This window comes from Nelumbo lutea, chromosome 8, assembly GCF_056320005.1.
Source record: "Nelumbo lutea isolate HS-2025 chromosome 8, American lotus-T2T, whole genome shotgun sequence".
NCBI classification, from domain to species: Eukaryota; Viridiplantae; Streptophyta; class Magnoliopsida; order Proteales; family Nelumbonaceae; genus Nelumbo; species Nelumbo lutea.
Genome location: NC_142691.1, coordinates 6532093 through 6555195, shown reverse-complemented (window position 1 = coordinate 6555195; position 23103 = coordinate 6532093). Strand labels below are relative to the sequence as shown.

Sequence of the window (23103 nt, the reverse complement as noted above, 5' to 3'; positions counted from 1 at the left end):
TTTAAGAAACAAAAAATATGTTATATAACAAAATTATGTAATTACTTAAAAGATGATCAAAATCACAAAATTAATTAGTTTAATATTGAAAGTGTATTAAATAACTTAGAGGTATTAAAGCTTTTTGTTAGTTATTTATTATAATTTTGTTATAAATATTTTGTAGTAATCGTGTATTTTCGCTATAAATTTTTAATAATTATTGGAGATTAAACTGTCGTTATTTGTTTGAGATTAGACTATTAATTTAGCTGAAATTGGGTGTTCACTAGCGGTTCAATTCATTGGAGATTGTTTGGCCAATTAGATTGATATGGTCGGGTTTAGGAATGCAAACGGATCAGATCGAATTCGAATCATGGTATATTCGAATATAATACGACACTGCTCTTGTTGGATTCGATTGAATCTAATAGGACTCGATTTGAATTCAATTCCTATCAACAAGTCGGATTTTTGGATCTGATCCAATGTGACTTGTTTTCTTTTAAAATTAATAACTCATTAAAAGAAAAATAAAATATACTAATTTAAATAAAGTAAAAACATGAATACAAGTATTTTTAATTATTTTCATCATATATATACATGTTTTTATAAATAAATAAATAACACAACAAATTTATAAAAATATATTTATAAATAAACAAATAACTCATATATTTATAAATATAAAATATGTATCGGATTGGATCTTGGATCGGATCTTGATTCGATCCATTTGCACCCATAGTCGGGTTGGGGAGCTAGCCACTCAAAAATGATCGATAAACCAACAATTAGTGAAAACCGACAAACTCGAGTTGTATCAAACAATGTTTTAAAACCAACCTGAAGACCATCCCATGTTTGCATTTGAGTTGTGGTCACCGGTTTAATCATTCAAGTCGAATGGGTTAGACCGTTCCACATCAACACTCTATACATTTAACTTTCACTTAACAATGTGCGTGCATCGAATGGGTTTCCATTAGACCCGGAACCAATGTTAAGTAACGGTTTGAATGGTTCAATCAGTCATGCCAATGGTGGATTGAAAATATTGGTATCAATTTGGGTCAATTTTCAAGACCACCTACATGTTAAAATACATGATCGGACGGTTGAAATTACCCAACCAATATGGATTGGTGTCAATTTCATTTGAAAATCAACTAATAAATGAGAAAACCATTGGAACACTAAGACACTCGTTGCCTAGTGGGAGGTGTCTGTTCATGTGGTTCCTATTCAAATTGAAAAGGCACACTGATCAGACACAATGAGGACAAAAGAGGATTGGCAGGGCGAAAGATCCTTCCAAAGAATTCTCTATCTATAGCCTTTTCACCCCTCTTCCCTCTAAAGCCCTCCACTCTTCTTATACTAAAAAATTATATTTGAAATATAAAATATTAATATATTAGATTAAGAATTAAGTTAGTTTGGTTTTTGGTATGCTAGAACCAAAACTATCCTAATTTGGTCAGGTTAAAAAATTATTAAGCGGAAGTTAATCGAAAATACAAAAATGTGACCAATTCAACTCGAGTTAGGTCAATTTTATCGATTTAATAAATAACCCTAATTGAAATTAATTATTTTTTCTGTATTATAAAAAATATTAAAAATAATATATAAAATATAAATAATTAATAATTATTTTAAAATTAAAATATAAAACAATTATCTTCTATGATTTAACTTTCTTTTAATAATGTCCGTACTATGCACGGATCACTGTTTTTGAAAACAGAAGAGGTACAAAGGAGCTTAGGTTTTTCAGCTAGCTCGTGGGGTGTTGTTCCGTGACTGTGTTAGAGTTCCTTGAGGAGGGCGATAAAGAAAGGCAAATACGAGCACCGGAGTTCCAAGCAGAGAGCAATCATAACTGGTAACTTACAATCTTTTGTCGCTTAAAAAAGTGTCTAATGCAGTTCTTCCCCCCACCCCCACCTGTTTTTGATGTTATAATGGGGTTGCTTGATATCCCGGGAATATTTTTCAAAATATGATTGTTGGATTTCTGATGACACCGAAGGTTTCTACTATGATTTAGTTTCTATCTCAATTGCGTTAACACCTACCTCATTGCCGTTTGGTGTTTGTGGGCCGGATACTGTAATTCGCTACTATTGGAAATAAGGTGATGTCAGTCAATTTACCGCTTTCAGAAAATCACGAATACCCAGAATTTGCAAAATGTTGCTTTATCAGTGAATGCAATAGATACTGCCTGGAGGTTCTGGAGCTCTCTACATCCTCAGTTGATGTTTTATTGATCTGATTCTGGTAGAGACTAGCTAAATTTCTCTGGGAAATTGTGGTTAAAGTATTTTTATTTCATTTTGTTTGGTTTATCTTACTGTTTTACTGGAAGTGTGGAGTGCTGCGGTTTGCTTGTCTGTGTTATTTTCTTATGATGATTCTTTCCATATATAAATTATCATCCATTTTCTCCATGTTAATGGGATCATGCTGCACGAGTATTTGCAGTAGATTATTTCTTTGCATCAGTATACTAATGTATTCCACAGCTATATTAAGGTAAAATGAGCCTAGTTTTTGGTTCTTGACAATCATTGGATAGATTTAGAAATTGGAATTAAGGACTATAAGTGAAGCTTTGTTTTCTGCATGTCACAACAACAATAATAGAATCAAAGATCTCTACTAATTCTCTATTTCACTGCTTAAAAGAATGATTTCAGAAGGTTCAAATGGATGTCAAGAAATATGTCTATTCAGGAGGGTTGGGTTAGGAGATCGGCCAACAGCTTGGCTGATACCTTAGCAAAGCAAGGGGTTCAAAGTACATATATGTTTTGGGCACATTTGTAATTCTGTCTTGGGTCAGCTTCTATGCTGATTTCTTTGTAACTTGTTGTTGTATATTAAAGCATCTTAATTAATGAAAATTTTCAGAGTTATTAATCAAAAAAAAAAGTGCCATGCCTTTGGCAAACGATGAGAAAAATAAATAAGTTTAAAAATATTATACACATTAAAGAATTTGGTGAAAGTGGACCAGCATTAGTAAAAAGAAAACAACATTTTTAGCTATATCACTCAAAGTCACCTAATGTTTCAGCATTAGTCCACTTTCAATTATCAAAAACCATATACTTTTAAACCTTATGCATCAGTCCCACACACTACTCATGAAAATGGTGAAATCAATAGGCTGATATGCATCAATTATAAGAACAGAAAACTGCTTAAATGTCTATTCAGCATGTAAATTAAAATTAAATTCCTAGATAGTTTTACTGATCAAACCCCTATTCAGCAGGTGCTCTATCATATTTACTGGTCAAATCATAAGCTGTTATAGTAAGCTAGGCAGCCTAGGGTCTAGTTTTAAATAATATTGGTTTGAATGCATGTCTGTGCCAAGAATTCTATGTCATGGCTTGGTGGCTATTGGATGTCCATAGGTTTTATATGAGAAGCCATTGTTCTACATGACTGTACATTTGCACTTGAAGATGAAGCAAATTGAAATTGGAGAGAATAATGTTAAGTTGGGCTGGGATTGAGTAACTTTGAGCTTGAGGCTAAGGTGGGTCGGTCCCTCTAAATACAGTTCGGCTTGGGCCTAAACCTCAACCACCAACCCCAATTGTATCATCACTTTCTGAATTCCACACGTGAATTGGGAACATCATTCTCATATTTCAAAACATTTATAATGCTAAGAAACCTCTCCTACCTCTACATATTTCAGAACATTTGATCATTATCATATCTATCAAAAAAAAAAAAACATCTGATCGTTATCATTGTGGAAAAACCCAATATAAGATAGGGTATATAAGGGTGGGCATTGAATTTGTCACCAATAAAGAGGGTTTCCAGGCTTTGAAAAAAGAGGGTTTCCTATTAGATGTGCAATTGTTATGATCATTTTGTACATGTATAGCAGGGTGTTTAGTGATGATCCAATAAATCTTCTTTTTTTTTTATTTTTTTTGAGAAAAAGTAATGTAAATTTTATTGATACAAAAAACTAGTACAACGGCCCCCCAACTAAACACCTTAGATGGGGAAACAGCCCAAACATAACAAAATTACAGATGGCATAGGCTCCTAGAATTCAGCCTAGCCCCCAACTCAGCAGCCTGGATTCTCTTCAAAGCAGAGACTCAAGAAATCAGCTTTCGAACAGAAATGGATATCAGGTCTTCCGGATCCTTGTAGAAATTCAGAAAAAGTCTTTTGTTCCTTTCTGCCCAAATGGTGCTTATGACTGCAGCCAGAATGGACATCCACACAACTGAAGCAAGCTTTGACAAACCCTGTAATCCCCAGCTCCACAACATCTCCTTCACCGAAACTGGAATTGACCAGGCAGGACCCACCGAGCAAAGGAAATTATTCCACATTCTAGCTGAAATTGAGCAGTGCAGAAACAGATGACTGCTATCTTCCACTCCTTGACGGCTTGACCACATAACACACACCTCTGGTTCTGGATATGAACCCCTCTCTTACATAGGTGGGCTTTAGTTAAACACCTGTCTAGAACTGCAGCCCACACTAGAGCATTGATTTTTGAGGGAGAGGTTGGATTCCAGATTCTGGAAGCAGGCATATCTTCAGAAGTACTCATTGTCATTTGAGTGGGAAATGATTTGACTGAAAAGAGGGCATTTGTACTCCAAGTCCAGGACCAGCTGTCTTCTTTGAGCAGATTTAGGGGTTGAAGGGAGAGCAATTCGAGTAGATCAGCCAGGACAGGAATTTTCCAATCCTGAAAATTTCTTCTGAAAGAAGGGCACCAGGCTACTGAGTTCCCCACCACCTCAAAGCAATCGGCAACCACTGCATCTTGATGGTCTGCTAACTGGAATAGATGTGGGAATATCTCTGAAAGAGTAGTGTTTCCACAACAGGGATCTTTCCAGAAGGACAACCTGTCACCCTTCCCAAGGATGGGGCTTAAGCCTCTACTGAAAATGGGTAGAATGTCCATTATTTTCCTCCATACCGAACAGCCTAGGGATGGGGGAGAAGAAGTGGTGATCCAATCTCCTCTATCTGTGCTGTATTTTGTTGCCATTAACTTCCTCCACCAATGGTTTCTTTCTAACCCGAACCTCCAGATCCATTTCCCAAGAAGAGCCTTATTAAAGGTCCTCATTCGCCTTATACCCAAACCTCCTTTACTTTTCAGAAGCACCAACTCACCAAGTGGATTTTCTTCCTATCCTCCTCCATCCTTTCCATAAAAAGTCCCTTTGCAGCCTCTCAATTCTTTTGGCCACTTTATTTGGGATTGGAAATAAAGAGAGATAGAATGCTGGCAAGTTGGATAAGGAGCTTTTTAACAAAGTAATTCTGCCCCCCCAAGGACAAGTATTTAGTCTTCCAAGATGCCAATTTCTTTTCTAGCCACTCTAAGACTGGTTCCCAGATCAGTGCTGAAGTGCATTTTGCTCCTAGGGGGAGTCCCAGATATTTTGTTGGGAGGAATCCCACCTAACACACTAAACTCTTTGCCAAGTCTTCTACATTTTCCACTTTTCGCACTTGGATCAAACAACTTTTACTCCAATTGACTTTCAGACCTGTCACCACTTCCAATTGGCTTCCATAAAACATAAGGTGTCATCCACGAATTAAAGAACTTGAACCTTCTCCCCTCCAGGCACCACCTCAAAGCCCTTCCACCCCCCTCACCTATTTTTTGGATGAAGATTGTAAGTATTTTCATCACACATATGAACAAAAGAGGGAAGGGAGGGTCTCCCTGCTTGAGCCCCTTAGCATTGTTAAAAAAGCCTACTGATTGGCCATTTAGGATGACTAAAAAATTAGTAGAGGTGATGTTAGTAAACCCTAGCAGATTCTAGGTTGAAGTAGAGAAGAAAGAAAAAAGAAAGAAGAAGAAGAAAGGTTCGGCCATACTAGAAGAGAGTCAAAGTCACACTCCCCTAGCTGACCCACTTGTATTTATTCAAAAGCATAGTTACTGGAAAGATCATTTTGTCCCTCATAGAAGATGAGACACATAACTTAAACTCAGATACAATAGACCTTTCACTCCCAAGCAGATAATCAAGAATGACCAAAATACCCCTGACTCGAGCATTCTAACACTCCCCCTCAAGCTAGAGAATATACATCATATAGTCCCAGCTTGTTACAAATGTAATCTATTCTTCCCCGAGACAATCCCTTTGTGAGCTCACATGAGATGTGGTTATCACCCCACTTATCACTTTATCTCTTACAATGTGACAATCAACCTCAATATGCTTAGTTCTCTCATGAAAGACGGGATTGGAAGAGATGTGAACAACAACTTGGTTATCACAGTATAGTTTCATGGGTTTGTCAATTGAGAATCCCATCTCTTGAAGCAAGTTCTTCAGCCATACTAGCTCACATGTGGTATGGGCCATAGCCCTGTACTCTGCTTCTACACTATTTCTTGCCACCACTATTTGTTTCTTGCTCTTCCAAGTTACAAGATTGCCACCAAGGAAGGTACAATACCTTGTAGTTGATCTCCTGTTTGATATAGAACCAGCTCAGTTAGCATTTGTGTACCCTACTATCTCTAGAGTTCCTCCACTTTGGTATAACAAACCACGATTTGGAGCACCTTTTAGGTACCTAACAATTCTCAGAACAGCTTCCCAGTGAGGAACCCGAGGATGTTGCATAAACTGGCTCACCACACTCACAGCAAATGATATATCTGGTCGGGTAATGGTCAGGTAGTTCAATTTGCCCACCTACCTTCTGTATCTTCCAGGATCATCAAACTCTTCACCCGCATCAATACTCAGCTTGGCATTGAGTTCCATAGGAGTCTCTGTTGGTTTAGCACCTAACAACCCTGTTTCTTCAAGTAGATCAAGAACATATTTTCTCTGACATAGGTTGATCCCATGTTTTGACCTCGCAACCTCTATTCCTAGGAAATATTTCAACTTCCCCATTGCTATTGATTCTGTAAGAATTTCTTCAACCTATTGATTCCATTGCTATCACTCCCAGTTATGACAATATCATCCATGTACACGATTAGCAAGACTTTCGTATTGAAGTGATCCTGTAAGAATTTCTTCAACCTATTGATTCCATTGCTATCACTCCCAGTTATGACAATATCATCCATGTACACGATTAGCAAGATTTTCCCATCCTTTGAGTTATAGCTGAACACAAAATGATCAACTTGACATTGTTTCATCCCAAAGGCTTTCATCACTTCACTGAACCTGCCAAACCAAGCACGTGGAGATTGTTTCAGTCCATAAATTGCCTTTTTGAGCCTACACACTTTGCCAGACTCCCCCTGAGCAACAAACCCTGGTGGTTGCTCCATATACACCTCCTCAACTAGATCACCATGTAGGAAGACATTTTTGATGTCAAGTTGTACAAGAGGCCAATCATACATAGCAGCTAATGAAATCAACACTCGAACTGAACCAATCTTAGCCACAGGAGAAAATGTCTCCATAGAATCCACACCATACATCTGAGAATAACCCTTTGCCACCAACCTCGCTTTCAATCGCTCCACACTGCCATCAGGAAGATACTTCACTGTGTAGACCCATTTACTCCCAACTGTGTGCTTACCGGAAGGGAGAGCGGTGAGTTCCCATGTGTGATTATGTTGTAGAACAGAGAGTTCTTCTTCCATGGCTTGCCGCCACCCTGGGGAGGCAAGAGCTTCCTGGACAGTCTTGGGAATGGGAACAGATGAGAGTAATGATATAAATTTGCAATGAGAAACAGAAAGGTGAGCAGTAGAAACATAGTGTAAAATGGGGTGGGAAGTACAAGTACGTTTACCTTTTCGCAGAGCAATAGGAAGATCAGGATCTGAAGGAGGAGTAGTAGCAGGATCTGTTGACAGGGGCTGAAGTGGAGGAGGGCCCGATGCACTTCTGCGGGTATACACTTGAGTGATTGGCGGCTTCTTAGTAGTAACAGGCATAGGATGTGCATCTGCAGTAGAAACAAGAGCTACTGGAAGGATGCCCACAACAGGTACAGGAAGGGGAACCACAGAGGGAGAGGAAGAGACCCCAACATCTGAGAAGAACGGAACTGACTCAAAGAAGGTGACATCAGAGCACACAAACGATTTATAGGATTTTGGGTTATAACACTTATACCCTTTTTGAGTCATTGAGTAGCCAAGAAAGATACACTTAGTAGCTCGAGCATCTAGCTTGTCTAACCCAGGCCCCAAGTGTTGAACAAAACAAACACAACCAAAGATTCTTGGGGTAAGAGGAAATGGAAATAAAGTGGGAAACAACATGGAGAAAGGGGATTGACTTCCAAGGATTGACATGGGCATCCGATTGATCAGAAAACAGGATGTGAGAACAGCATCACTCCAAAAATGTTTTGGGACATTCATATTAATCATCAAGGATCGAGCAGTTTCAAGAAGATGTCGATTTTTTCGTTCAGCTACACCGTTCTGTTGTGGGGTGTAGGCACAAGAAGTTTGATGAATGATCCCATGATGTTCTAGGTATTGCTGAAATGGTGAGGAGTTGTATTCTTTGGCATTATCGGAGCGAAGAATTTTAATATGAACACCAAATTGAGTGCGTATTTCAGCATAAAATTTTTGAAAAATAGGGAACAACTCACTACGATCTTTCATAAGATAAATCCATGTCATCCTTGAAAAGTCATCAACAAAGATTACAAAATACTTATACCTTTTGTATGATACCACTTTAATTGGACCCCATACATCGGAATGAACTAAAGAGAAAGGACTTGAGACACGACTATCAACTCTTGGATTAAATGAGACTCTATGATGTTTACTCAATTGACATGACTCACAATCTAATGATGAAAGATGACTCAAGGAAGGAACCAATAACTTTAAGGCCTTGAAAGAAGGATGACCAAGTCTACAGTGCCATTGAAGAGGAGTAAGAGATGACTGAAAAGCTACTGGAGGACCACCACCATCAAGGTAATATAATCCACCTGCTTCATGCCCTCCACCAATCTTCCTCCCCGTCTTGAGATCCTGAAACACACAAGAAGAAGGGTAGAAGGTTACAGAACAATTAAGTGACTTGGTTAATCTACTGACAGACATAAGGTTAAAAGGAAACTTAGGAACATATAAAACAGATGATAAAGGCAAAGAGGAGAGATTAACATCACCAACACCACAGATAGGAGATGTAGAACCATTAGCAAGTGTAACTGTTTGAGGTGTGGAGGAGTGAGAAAGGGAAGAAAATACATCATGAGTCCCAGACATATGGTCCGAGGCCCCGGAGTCAATGATCCAGTGTGAGTCTTTGGAAGCCAAGCAAGCCATACCTGAATGGGCAAGTGCAGCGGTGTTCTGCTGAGATGTTTGAATGAACTGTTCATATACTGCACGTGGTACACTCACCATTTCCTTCTCAGAAGCACAAGTAGATGTGGAGGGGATTGGGTCAGTTTGCTGACTTTCAGTAATTGTGTCACTACCTTTAGTCCTAGCATGGTTAGCCCAAGTGTTGGGTGCACCACGCAAATCATAGCAGAAATTAACTGTGTGCCCCTCTAAACCACAATGTGTACACTTTCTCTGAGTATTACTCCTTCCTCTTCCCCGACCTCCCCCTGAGTCTCGGCCTTTAGTCCGGCCACTAGCCCTGCTAAACATGTGACCACTACGGTTGCTTGGGAGTCCACTCCTGACACCACCACTTCTATTTCCACGACCACCCCCTTTAGTCACTACCAAACCATATCTGTCAGAGAGAAGAATGTTCTACCGACTCAATGGATGTTCTCTTAAGACGAGCAAAAACTTCTTCAAGTGAGGGAAGAGCAGATCCTCCCAATATTTGTGCTCTGACAGGCTCATACTCAGCCTTCAACCCCACAAGAAACCTTGTCACATCAAGCTGCTCACGTTGCTTTTGTTGGATCTGAACATCTGATGTTAGAGGATGATACACATTAAGCTCATCACGAATGTTCCTCAAACTTGCATAATACTCTTCTAAGCTTTGACTCCCTTGCTTCAAATTGAAATACTCTTGGTACAACTGATACACCCTAGTTGTATTGTCTTGTCCAGAGTACAACTTAGCATGATCCCAGATTTCCTTAGCTGTATCTAGGAACATGAAGTTCACACTAATCTTTGGTTCCATGCTGTTCCAGAGCCATGTCATTATCTGTGCATCTACTTGTTCCCAGTCACTGAACCCAGGGGAATCAGAGGGAGGTTTCTCCTCTCTTACATGTTTTACCTTCCTCTTGGCCTTCAAGAACACCTCCACAGATTTTGCCCATGGTACATAATTCTCACCATTCAACTTGATGGATGTCATTTGAACAGTTAGATAGTCTGGAGAAAGCATGACACCTGTTTTGTTATCATTCCCATTTTCAAATGAAGACATCTTAATTATTTCACCTTCAAATGTACAACACAATCTCACACTCTTTCACAAGACTTATCTCACTTATAATACCACCAATTCCAGCTTCTTTAAATACACATTACACACCACACACTAAGGCTGAAATCACTCAGTCTTCACATCAAACACCTAGGCTGCACACTGCAGAGCCATTCACCATCAACACACTAAGACTGAAATCACTCAGTCCTCACATCAAACACTTGGGCTGCACACTGCAGAACTGATTACACACAAGGTATAGGAGATCACTTTTAAATATTTTGAAACATAGATACACCAATCACCACGACACAACCACCACCAATCTACTACTATTGTGAACTTCAGCAGTCGACAACTCTTCTTTCAACATACATACGAAGAGAAATGCAGAGGAACACGACTGAGATGCATATCAGTCACATTGAGCACCACCACAACCAACTTTTGAAACAAAAAGAAACATTCACAGTCCCTTACTTGGACAAACAACAGTAGTGTTCATACCTGACTGCATTCAGATATCTTCGATACTGAATAGAGGGTTTAGCATATCGCTCCAACGACCGGAGGCATCCTCACCTCCAGGCCCACAAAACGACAGCTCCTTTTCAGCCCCTTATCGAACCTCCACTCAGGTAAGTCGAAAAGGAAGAAGATGACTGTGAAAGTTGGCGGCGAACCCAGAAAGAGAACAGCAGCAAGAAAGAAATGAGGATACGACCTTACAACTCTGATACTATGTTATTAAACCCTAGCAGATTCTAGGTTGAAGTAGAGAAGAAGAAGAAAGAAAAGAGAAAGAAGAAGAAGAAGAAGAAGAAGAAGAAGAAGAAGAAGAAGAAGAAGAAGAAGAAGAAGAAAGAAAGGTTTGGCCAGACTAGAAGAGAGTCAAAATCACACTCCCCTAGCTGACCCACTTGTATTTATTCAAAAACATAGAGTTACAGGAAAGACCATTTTGTCCCTCATAGAAGATGGGACACATAAACTCAGATACAATAGACCTTTCACTCTCAAGCAGATAATCCAGAATGACCAAAATACCCCTGACTCGAGCATTCTAACAGGCGACACAGACTTTAATCCAGTTTCTCCAAGTCTGCCCAAAATTCATTTTGTTCAACACAGTCCAAACATCTCCAATTGACATTATCATAGACTTTTTTTTTGATCAATAACATTATCATAGGCCTTTTCGAGGTCAAGTTTGCAAAGTAGACTCGAATTTCCTTCCCTTAACCTTGGATCAATTAATTCATTGGCTACCAAGACACTATCCATCATTTGATGACTAGGGACAAACACAATCTAATTTTGAGAGATCACACTCCGCAACACCTTTTTCAACTTCTCTGTCAAAACCTTGGCCAGAATCGTATAGAAGCTATTCAGGAGGCTAATAGGTCTGAAATCCTTCAAATTTGTGGCTCCTTCAATTTTTGGGATCAAAGATATGAATGTAGAATTTAAGCTTCTTTCCAGTGAGGCATTTCTATGGAATTCCTAGAAAACTGCATCACTTCTGTTTTCACCACATCCTAACAGCTTTTGTAAAATAAATTGGTAAGCCCATCCGGACCTGGGGACTTTTCTGAATCTAAATTCTTTATCACCTGCCAAACTTCCTCTTCCAAAAAAGGAACTTCCAAACTTCCTCTGCCACAATAAATCTTATATGTGGCAAATTAATTTGGAACTCGAAAGGATTGCATGATTTTCTCTCCTCACCCTTTGTATATATGGAAAAAAAAGCCAAAAGACACTTTTTTACATGTATAAAACAAGCCAACTTTTTATGGGTAAGTTTTATGTTAAAAATAAGAACTTTTAAAGTTTTAATAGCTATTATTAATTGTTAAAACTACCAATACAAAGTAGGCTATATGGCTGATATGGACCGTGAGGGATTGAACAACTGGCAATTGGCAAATTCAGTGGGGTCCTCCATCTGATGAATTGTCTGAATCAGCTACAATAACCCTCCATGTGGCATAAATTGATGGATTAGTTTATGAAATTTATGCAGTTTGAAGTTGAAAAAGAAACCTCCCATTTCTTCTCCTCACCTTGTGCGAACGTTGGGAAAAACCGGTAGTTCACTACATGGTCGATGCTATGGAGTCGCCACCCATCAGGAATTAACAATGGGGAGTGATGGGTATCCTGGATTTAAATTTTACGAAACCATTTAAAACCAACGACTCCATACCGATCAGCTAGGACAAGGCCGCTCTGGGTACGTTGAGAAAGAGAGAGGGAAGGGGTTAGGCACCCTCTGGTCAATGTGAATACTGTATTTCCCATCATGGCTTACCAGGTATCAAAATCAGGTTCTCTAGCAAATCAAAGGAGCATGTTATCTCTTCTCTTACAGACCAGTCCCCTTTTGGATGCAGGGGCCTGAGCAAAAGGATGAGGATCCCGCAACCCTTTTCTATCAGAACCCCCACCTTCAAAACTCAGTTGAACTAGTCTGAAGAGTGGAGAAGCATGCTAGCCTCTAGGTTATAGGAGAACACCCCGATTGTAGAACTGAACCAACAATACTACCATAGAAGCAAGCAAGTCGACAATACAGGAAATAAATAAGCAAATGAATAAAATAGATAAAAAAGATGAACTACTTCGAACAGGGGAAAGAAGATGAGGTAACAAATTTTACCTCTTGTGGTCTATGAATCGGGTTGATGATGCTGCAATAGGGGTTCTGAATATGGTTCCAATTTTTTGTTAAAAAGGCTTTCGGATGTAGATGCTTTAGTCGAATTTCGAACCAGAGTATGGTGGAGTCTGAACCGTAGATGCAAGATGAGATGAACATAATAGGGAACTAGGGTTCTTAGGCCGCTAAATGTTACCAGGACGCCCTCTTGATGTTGGACGAGAAAGAGAAGGAGAGATCGGGGGCTGACCCTTCGAGTTGTATTCCCTTCTTATTCAAACCCTTTTTTACCTATTGCGCTCTTCGCAAAATCCTTGTTCGTTTCCTTCTCTCTATCCTCTCTCAGATCTTTCTCCCATCTCTCTTCATTTTTCTCTCTCTCAGCCAAACTTCCTCTCAAACCCTCTCGTGCAAGTACTCTATTTTTTCTCTCAAAACTCAGCTTTCCCTCTTTCTTTCTCTCAAAGCTCTCAGCTCTCAGCTCTCGCTCTTTGCTCTAATCCCCCTCAATCTATCTTTCGGATGCTCTCTATCCTCTAACTCTCTCGGAGGTCCCTCTCTTTTCTCTCTCGAGATCCCTCTCTTAACCACCCCTTTCCCTCTTTTCTCGAAACTTTCTATTCTCACCGCTAGAGAATAAGACCTCTCTGATATCTATTCAAAGAGACCCCTTTCTCGAGCTTCACCTCTCGACCCCCTCTTCTCGAGAATGATGCTCCCTATTGGAAAGGAAAGGAAAGGAAAGGGTGGTTTCTGCCAAAATTTAGGGTTTGCAAGGGTGTATTTAGGGTCATATTTGGGTAAGGGGTATTTCAGGTAATTTTGAAAGGAGGGGTATTTTGGGAATTAGGTCAAGGGTATTTTGGTAATTTTAGGAGGGACATTTTTTGGGATTTAGGTTAGGGACTCAAGGGTAATTTAGGAATTGGTCAAAGGGTATTTAGGGTAATTTTGGTTGTGGGTATTTTGGGAATTTTGGAAGGGTATTTTGGTAATCTTGATCGGGGGTAATTGGGGAATTAGGTCGGGGGGTAATTTGGGAATTAGGCCGGGGGTAATTTGGAGTAACTTTGGTCAAGAGAATTTAGGGGAACTATCGAAGGAGGGACATTTTTAGGAATTATGTCAGGGGTAATTTGGGAATCGGTGAAAGGGGTAGTTTGGGAATCAATCAAAGGGGTAATTCAGGTAATTTTGGTCAAGGGTATTTTGGTAATTTTGGAAGGTGAGGTATCTTGTTAATTAGGTCGGGTATTTTGGGGATTTAGGTTAGGGGTAATTTGGGAATTTGGGAGAGAAGGGTATTTTGGGAATTTGGTGCAATGGGTAATTTGGAAACTTGGCTAGGGGTAATTTGGTAAATTTGAGGAATGGGTCAAATCGGGTCTAGGAGGGTCAAATTGGGTTTAAGGTGTTAGGCTGGGTTTTTGGTTCAATGGTGGGGATTTCTGGGTCAGAAAATGGAGGGTTGAGATGGGTATGACTACATAGGGGGTTTTGTGTCTATGGGCTAACGAGATTGACCGAAATGGAATCTTTTTAGATGGAAGGGTAAATGTGGGTATTTTGGCTAAATTTTGGTAAGGTAGGGTTTTCGTGGATTCTGGGTTGATTAGTGGGGTAGATTGGCCCAACTGGGCCCAAGTCAAGCAGATTTGGAATGGGCTTGATTCGATTAATCTGGGACCTTGAAATGGAATCTTGGTGCGATTAAAGGTCCAATGGAGGTATTTTGGGTTGAGATTTCACAGGTGGGTATTTGGGAGTGTCCGAGAACTGATGGTTGTGTTTGATATGATGATTGAGGTGTAAGTGTGGGTTGATCGGAGCCATCGGATAGGTATTGTGCAGGTTTGGTGAAAGTCAGGGTTTTTGGGTGTTTTGGGGAGATCAGAAGGGTCTGATTGGGTGTTTGGGGTGAATTGGTGGTTCGGATGGTGGACCGAGCAAAAATCGTGTACTGACACCTTATATTCATGTTTTTTTGCCTCAAGCTAGCATTCGTGGTTGATAGTTGTAATTAGTTTAAAGTTAGACTAAAACTACATAGAGAAGAATAAAAGAAAAAAAAAATAGCAGACCATTCTTTTACACACACCTGTGCACAGGAAATGGGATAAAGAGAACAACCATTGGTTGGACTGAGAAGAAATATAAGTTCTCGTTGAGAAGTTTCATGAAGTAAAGATAAAGTTTATTCATATAACACCTAATATGGCCAGAATAAACATAAATTGTGTGGGAAAGAGAAAGACAATGGAAGATAAAGGGAGAAAGAGAAACCTTGTTACACATGAAATGCCTTGAAGATGATCCAGGAAAAAACAATAGTAGGCTAGATCAGAAGGCAAAAAAAAAAGCAACAAAACAAAACCACCATTAACATCCTGAACAAAGCAAATAAGGCATTCAAGTTGTTATACTAACATATTGAATAGAGCAAATAGTTCTCAGTAATCTGATTTTTTTACCAAATAACAGAAGAATAGGGGAAAAAACAAATGCATATGTTGTACCTAAGAGTTGTGTTGGTTCCAAGAAAGTTTTTCAATACCTATTTCGATTTGGCAGTTCTGGACAAGAAACTAAAATTGTTAGGAGCAATATCTTATGAAGAAAATTCATAAAAGAAAAATATCTTATGAAGAAAAACAGAGACTTGTTAGATCCAATATATCATAAAAAAATAATCACAACAATAAGCAAAAAAGAAAACATGTAAAATGAATAGTTAGGTCCAATATATCATGAAAAAAATTGAAAAGCTTGTTGGGTCTGCAACAATAGTCACAGAGGATTAGCAGATCTAACGTCATTTGGTTGTCGGAATAAATGGCGGCAAGTCATTTTGGGGACATTCATTGCCAGAAGGTGTGCATGACCCTTATCATTCAAAGAATGCTCAACGGAAGACATCCCTAAGAGCTGAAGGGTCTATTTTTAGCCTTACAGTTTCTGGAGAGGACATGGGATATGGTTAGGACGCCGACCGGTGATGGCGGAGAAAGCAGGGAGGGGAAGAAGAATGATGAGGTTTTAGAGAAAAAAATACAAAGAATGGACCAAAGAAGTAAAACAAGGCATATTTGTAGTCTTACCTTCTCTGGAGGTGAAGAAGATTATGATCGGGGATCCAATCGTTGGGAGTCTGAAGATCGGCTGGGAGCAATGTTTTAAAAGGCTAAAGGCGGAGGAGGCGAGGCGTAAGCCTCAAGGCGGTTGGGAGCTGAAACTTAAAAATTATGGAAACATAAAAAGAAATACATAGTTGAAATTTTATATAATTATTTGTGACTTATTTAATGTATCGATGGTCCAATGATTGTTGATTGTTCAAATCTTTTCAATATGTAATTGCCTCCAAGACAAAGACAAAGCAAGTAGCATCTCATCAACTAGCAAGTAATGAATCAAAATAAATCTGAATTCAATTCAAATCTGATTAGAGTCAGTTTTCTTTTTCCGACATGTAAATCAGCTTAGAGTCATCTCTAGTTCATTCTATTAAACTATACAATATTTTGATCATTTTAGTTTAATTAATTTATACGATTCAACATCCAATTATATCTGAATTCAATTCAAATTTGACATAAACTCTATGGAAAAGATCCAAATTCTAATTTGAAACTTTGAATATAACTGATTGGATCCATTTGCAACTCTAATTTTACATTTTATTGATGTTGGATGCATTAAAAAAAACCTTTCATATAATTCAGTTTACATCAAGAGAAGTAATCCTACCCAAATCTAATTGGCATTCATCCTAGGGAAGTAATTTAGAACACTGACAAAGGTTAAATTAACCATGAATTACAACACCAATTAATCTACCAACTCTCAAAGTAGAAGAAAAGAAAGAAGTGATTCAATGAAGTTCCGGGACTAAATCAGTAAAATAGCAATCAAATCTGTTCCTGCTGGATACAAGAGAATGGGATACATTTTAGGTATTAAAACGTTAAATCCATAGGGTATATGGTTATAATTTGAAATGGAGAAAGTAAAAAATGACAAAGCTGAAAGAGAGAGGCTCGGTTTTTCTTGGTAGAGCTAGGGAAGCCAGCTACTGTTGTGTTTCACTCGGTATAGCAGTCCATCAGAAGAGGCCGAGTGCCAGAGACTCAACAGGCCGAGTCTATGACATCAGTAGCACTACTGATTCAATGAAGGAGAATTTATGTTTCATAAATCACATGATTTAAACTATGATAACTTGTGAGCAGTTCACCACAAGTGTAGCCATATGTACCAAAAATGGCACAATGACACAGGTCTAAAATGTCACATGCTTAAGTGAAATTCAAAGACCAACTCAAATGAACTTCTACAAACTGCAAAGGGATGCTAAAAGTGTTGGTAAGATGGGTTATGTAGCCTTTCAAGAAAGGATTGTTGAAGATCTAAAGGACTATTGAGTGTAGCATATTCTTGCTGGCAGAAAAAAAAGGGGAATTTGTATAAGGTTGTAAGAACATCCTTGGATATAAACAAATTGCAGCAACGTGGACAAAAGCAGAAAAATCCAGTGCAGAACTTGTGGTGAAATTGGCAGAATTTTCCTTGCCAAATAGATACATATAGAGACATAAAAATAAATCCTATGACTACAAATTACCTTATTTATATATGCTTTTTTTTATTTAAGGAAAATCAAGAATGTTAAGGTCTATTTATTAGTCTTTGATTGAAAATCAAGAATGTTAAGGTCTATTAGTCTTTGGTGAAGTTTGGCTTTGTTAGGGAAATGGCTGTGGTGATTTTCTTTGGAGAAGGAGAAACTGTGGACTAAGATAATTTGTAGTGTTCACGGGCTTGCAGAGAGTGGTTGGGACTCTGGGATTCTGGCTCTGGCTACAAGAGCATCACCATGGAAATCCATCCAAGATATTTTGCCTCTCTTCTCTCCTTAGATCAGGTATGATTTACACTCGGGTAATCTCATAAAGTTCTGGGAACATGTTTGGGTTGGGGAGACCCCTTTGAATGAACAATTTCCAGCTATATTTGCAATCTCCACCCTAAAAAATGAACCAATTACCAATTTCCTCGTTTCCTCAAACTCAAATTCTGGGTTTGGTTGGAACTTGGGTTTGAGAAGAGCACTCAAGGACACAAAACTGGATAGTGTTTCTTCTCTTTTGTTCATTCTTGATGGGATTTTCTTGGAACCCACAAAGACAGATAGTAGGATCTGGTCTTTGTCTCCCTCTGGTTCCTTTACTTGTGCATCATTCTTTAAAGCTCTGATACAACCAGAAATTCCTATTGGACTGCCATTCCTTGTCAAGGAAGTGTAGTGTACACCTATACCTCCGAGGGTTGGGAGCTTTTGTTAGTTAGTTTTATTTGAAAGAATCAACACAGGTGACCTACTTCAAAGAAAAAGGCCCAATAGCTGTTTATCTCCACACTGTTGTGCTTTATGCAAAGCTGCTGGTGAGTCTGGGTACCACTGAAGAATATCTTGTGTTTTGGCAAAAAATATTTGGTATTGGTTTGCTTCTTTATTTGGGTGCAGGTGGACATCTCCAACTAGTCTGCAAAGCCTGTTTTCCTCTTCACTTATTGAATGCTCAACGAAAATACCAAGAATTATGTGGAGATGCGTGAGAGCTGCTGTTTGTTAGACACTATGGGAGGAAAGAAATGCAAGGATCTTCTTGGAAAAGGAAAGAGGCTTGGAAAATATGGTAGAATTGATTCTTATAAGAGTAATACACTGGCTGAAGACAATGAAGGAGTTTACAAAGTTTTCAACATACAATTTGCTAAGAAAGTAGAAAGAAGTTGCTAGCTCAGTTACAAGGAAGAAGAATTTGAATCTCATGTGGAACCCTCCACCTCCTGGGTTTATCAAACTAAATTTTGATGGCAGTAGCATGGGGAATCCAGGGCCTTCGGGTATTGGGCGGTCCTAAGGGATGAGAGAGGTAATGTAATAGCTTTGTTCTCTAGTCCAATTGGAGTGGGAGACTCCTTGAGGGATGAGGTGTTAGCAATGTTGGAAGGGTGCAAAGAGCCAAAGAAATTAAAGTTAAGAAACTGATTATAGAAGGAGATTCTGCAGTTGTTGTGGATTGACTGAAAGAAGACACTTCCAAGATGTGGAGCTACAGCAATGAGAAAAGAAAATTCAAGTGGTTGATTAAGGATATGGAAGTCCTATGTAGTTGGGTTAAAAGAAATGCTAATTCCTTTGCTGATGGATTGGCTAGGCAAGGAGTTTTTAGAAATTCTGGGTTTTGGGCTCAATTGTAAGGTTTTGAGTGTTTAATTCAGATGTATTTCTGTTCTGGGGAGTTACGATTCTTTAGCTCATCTTCCCTGTAACTTTTTTCCAATATTAATGAATTCTGTGGTTATTGATAAAAAAAAAAAAAGATAAATTAAGGAGTCTTGTGGGGGAACAAATTGCTAGATTCCTGCACATTTTAGCATACAATGTTAGGAATAAAATGATGGGATTCCATTTTAGTATATCTAGAGAGACTATAAGCTGCCACTTCAACTTGGTCCTAGATGCAGTTTTAAGTCTAGAGGATGGGTATTTAATCCAATCAAATGGCACAAAAACGCCTTCTAAGATTAGAAACAGATCCAACCTTTGGCCATAGTTTAAGGTAAGGAAACTGTCAAAGTTTTATGGGTGACCTATCTGTAATGATTTTAGGTAGTAAACTTTAAAATACACTACGAAAATTACTTGCTTGGAAGGATTGTGTTGGCTCTCCAGGGATATGCTGATTCAAATTAATTGGGTTGGAAGATCGGCCAACAGTTTGGGAGATAGTACAAAGACGGTCTATGTTTTGGGCCTATATGTAATATTTTAGGTAGTAACTCTTTGTTTCCTTCACAATTTCTGGTTGTACTGCTTTATTTAATTCTAATGAAATCTATTTTCTGAGTTATTGATAAAAAAGGATTGGGGCAATTGACAGCCCACATATACTAGTAAATGTTCCCACCGCAGATGTAGAAAGACAAGGAGCATGCAGACTAAAGGGGTTGTTTGCCAATGCTCTTTTTTTATTTTCCTAAACAAAACAAGTGCTACATCAGCAAGAGCACTTGTTTTTGCATATAATCTGGGCTGGACAGCATGGACTAGGGCCTAGGGGATTAAAACAATTTTTATTTTTTTTATCAATAACAAAAACTTTGTTAAGATTTATGAAGCTTTAGGTACAATAAGGGAATTAAAACAAATAGATAGGAATTTCAAGTGAATTAAGAGTAGTTTTGTCATTTCATGATTTAAATCAACAGTTTAAGTTTGCTTTTAAGTTTTAATGGAGCGAAACACACAGTCAATCTGTAAAACACGGGGGCATTGAAAGATATAGGAAAAATATGCAAAATTGTTAAAATATGGGGAATTGGGGCAGCAATGTAAAAAAGTCTGAAAAAAGAACTAGGAAGAAACCCTAAAAATCTTAGGCATTTGCAAGCAAGCGAGAGAGGGAGAGACCATTCCTGAACAACTAAGAAGCAAGACTCAGGAACTGAAAAGATTTGTTTTAGCCAGCAACCACACTATCAATCAGGTAGAAACCCTTTTCTTCGTTCTTTTTTTTTTCTTTTTTTTTGTTTATTTTGTGAATCATACTGAGATATTTACAATGGCCTCTGCACTTCTTCCTCTAGCTTCTGTTCTTATGGAGGAAAAATAGAAATTGGGGCCTTCCTAGAGTATTTGAGTAGGTCTCTTCTTGAGTGTTGTGAGTTCTCATTCTCTGCAAGTTCTCCTCTCTGCTTCATGCTTTAGTAAGTGGTATGTGGAACCTGATGGGCCTTTCTCTTTAAAGAGGGATTTAGGTTTATTTCCAACTACTGACTGAAACTTTTTCTCTTATTCTGGACTTAAGCATGATAGGTCCATCTTCCAATTTGAGTTTTCCTCTTCGCTTTTCATAAAGTTTTAATTTTTGGGATTTTTTAGGCAATTATATTTACTTACTTTAACTGTTATTTTTCTATATATGTCAATCTTCCGTCATGTTAATTCAGAAGCTAATATACTGTAGTACATCTATTGGTCAACTTCTTTTTCTAGATTCAATAAATTTGAGAACCCCATGAAATTAGTCAGCTCACAATTAGCTGAAGGAGTTGGGGAGGTTGCATTGATTTGACTGGACTTTTTTTTCTGAATTTTGAACCATCCCTTTGGCCCTTTATTGGGTTCTTCAATTTTGTGTTTCTTGTAGTTGTATTGTACCTCTTATCTCACTGTCATAAGCAATTGTATATGCAGCTCTTGGCTTCAGCTATGGCCAAAAAAGGTTCAACTAATAAGGCTGCTCCAATGAAAGAAGAGGAACCAGTTTCAGAACAGGAAAAAATCAAACCCAGAAGGAAAAAACTTGGACAAGAAATTGATGAAATCTTCTCCAACAAGAAGTTGAAGAAAGCCGAAGAACAACAAATGGAGAAGGCAACAGAAGATGGTATTGAGAAGCCAAAGAAAAAGAAAAAGAAGAATAAGGTTCCTAAAAAAGATGGCTTTGTTGAACCCCCTCCTCGAGAAAGAAAGAGAACGGAGGATGGCTTTGCTATTTACACCGAGGAAGAGCTGGGAATTGTGAAGTCAGATGCTGGAGGCACCCCACTTTGTCCCTTTGATTGTTCTTGTTGCTTTTGATTCTGATCATAACCCTTATAGTCCTTAGGTGGTTTGTTTGAAGTGGGAACTTTTTACATTTTGACTGTACACTAAGTGCCAGTAGATCTTCATTAATGCGATTTTGGTTCAATATTTTGAGGCATTACTTGTTTAGGGCTTTAACTTGTTTTCTTTTCTGCACCAAGAAGCAAATTTACCGTAGAAAATAGTACCAAGAAAAAAAAAACTTATCCCCATCTTGCAGTAGCCATCTGTTAGCCGTGTTAATTTGAAAAGATGGCATATTATACCCAAGTTCATGAGCTTTACTATATTATACCCAAGTTCTATTTATAAAAGCTAACATTTTTTGAAAGGAAGAAGATAACAAGAAATTGAAGATCCTTCTATTTATAAAAGCCCAGAAATTCATGAGCTACTGGGCTGTTATTTATTTAGTTTTTCGGTGGTAAGGGCTAGCATTTGGTTCTTTGCTTAAAATAGCCAGGGTGTAGTGCCGCCAGACTTCCAAACCCCTAACTAGAATACTAGATAAGGTGCCCCATGTCCAAGCATCGAATGATCAAACCGACCAAGGTTTAAGGGGTAGAATCAGATTTGAGTAAAGCTCTGCTTTCTCCAAGAAAACCAAATAAAAGAATAGAGAAAGTCCCCATGGTTAGGATCTGGATTGGGCTACAATTGCCTTGGTGTCATGATGCAGGTTAACCGGAGCAAAATAAGCGTGAAACATGATCAAACATAGATCATCCATTTAAACAAAACCAAACCACTTTATCAACATGATGATTGCTGTAGTCATTGTGGTATAAGTTATGGGTCTGTCGTCTGCAGAGAACTGCTTCTATGGTGTTCCCTGTTCCCAAACGCACTGGATCCGGTGTGCCAGACTTGGGATGCTTGAATTCTGTACCCACTTAAGAATTCGTTGAATGTGGTGTTTGGTAATTGGTAATGTTACCGTACCCTTGGAAGCAAATTTCCCAAGAAATTAGGTCTTTAATATACTTTTAATCATCTTTATAATCAGATTGCAGAAAACATGGAAAATCAATTCTTTGTGGTATGTTCTGATGTGCTCATTTTCGGGAGTAGATTCTACGCTATGTGGGTCGAGTTAGATGTCAACTTTTATAAAATTTAAAAATTCCTTTTTTTTTTTTTCTAGGCTTCCAGCCTGCAAAATCAGTCTCAAAGACAATTTATAAAGAAATTCAAAATCAAAGACAATAATGAGAAAAAATATTTACATACTGTAGATCTACAATATAATACCATCTTCTGGCGCTAGTTATGTTCTCAGTGGTGATGCTGCAGCAGTCATGCAGATAACCAAATTTTATGCTCGTAGGGTTGATTGCTAGAGAAACACAATTCCTATATGTAAGGTTCAAAGTATCGATACATATCGGTCGATA

At 38.4% G+C, this 23103-nt stretch overlaps 1 long non-coding RNA gene across 1 annotated transcript; it reads left to right on the top strand.

Annotated features, from left to right (window-relative positions):
* Positions 1-1698: 1698 nt before the first annotated feature.
* On the top strand, positions 1699-21827 carry LOC148842407 (uncharacterized). The gene is made up of 2 exons (XR_016103212.1): positions 1699-1873; positions 21317-21827. It is a non-coding gene; the product is annotated as an uncharacterized LOC148842407 (long non-coding RNA).
* The last annotated feature ends 1276 nt before the right edge of the window (positions 21828-23103 follow it).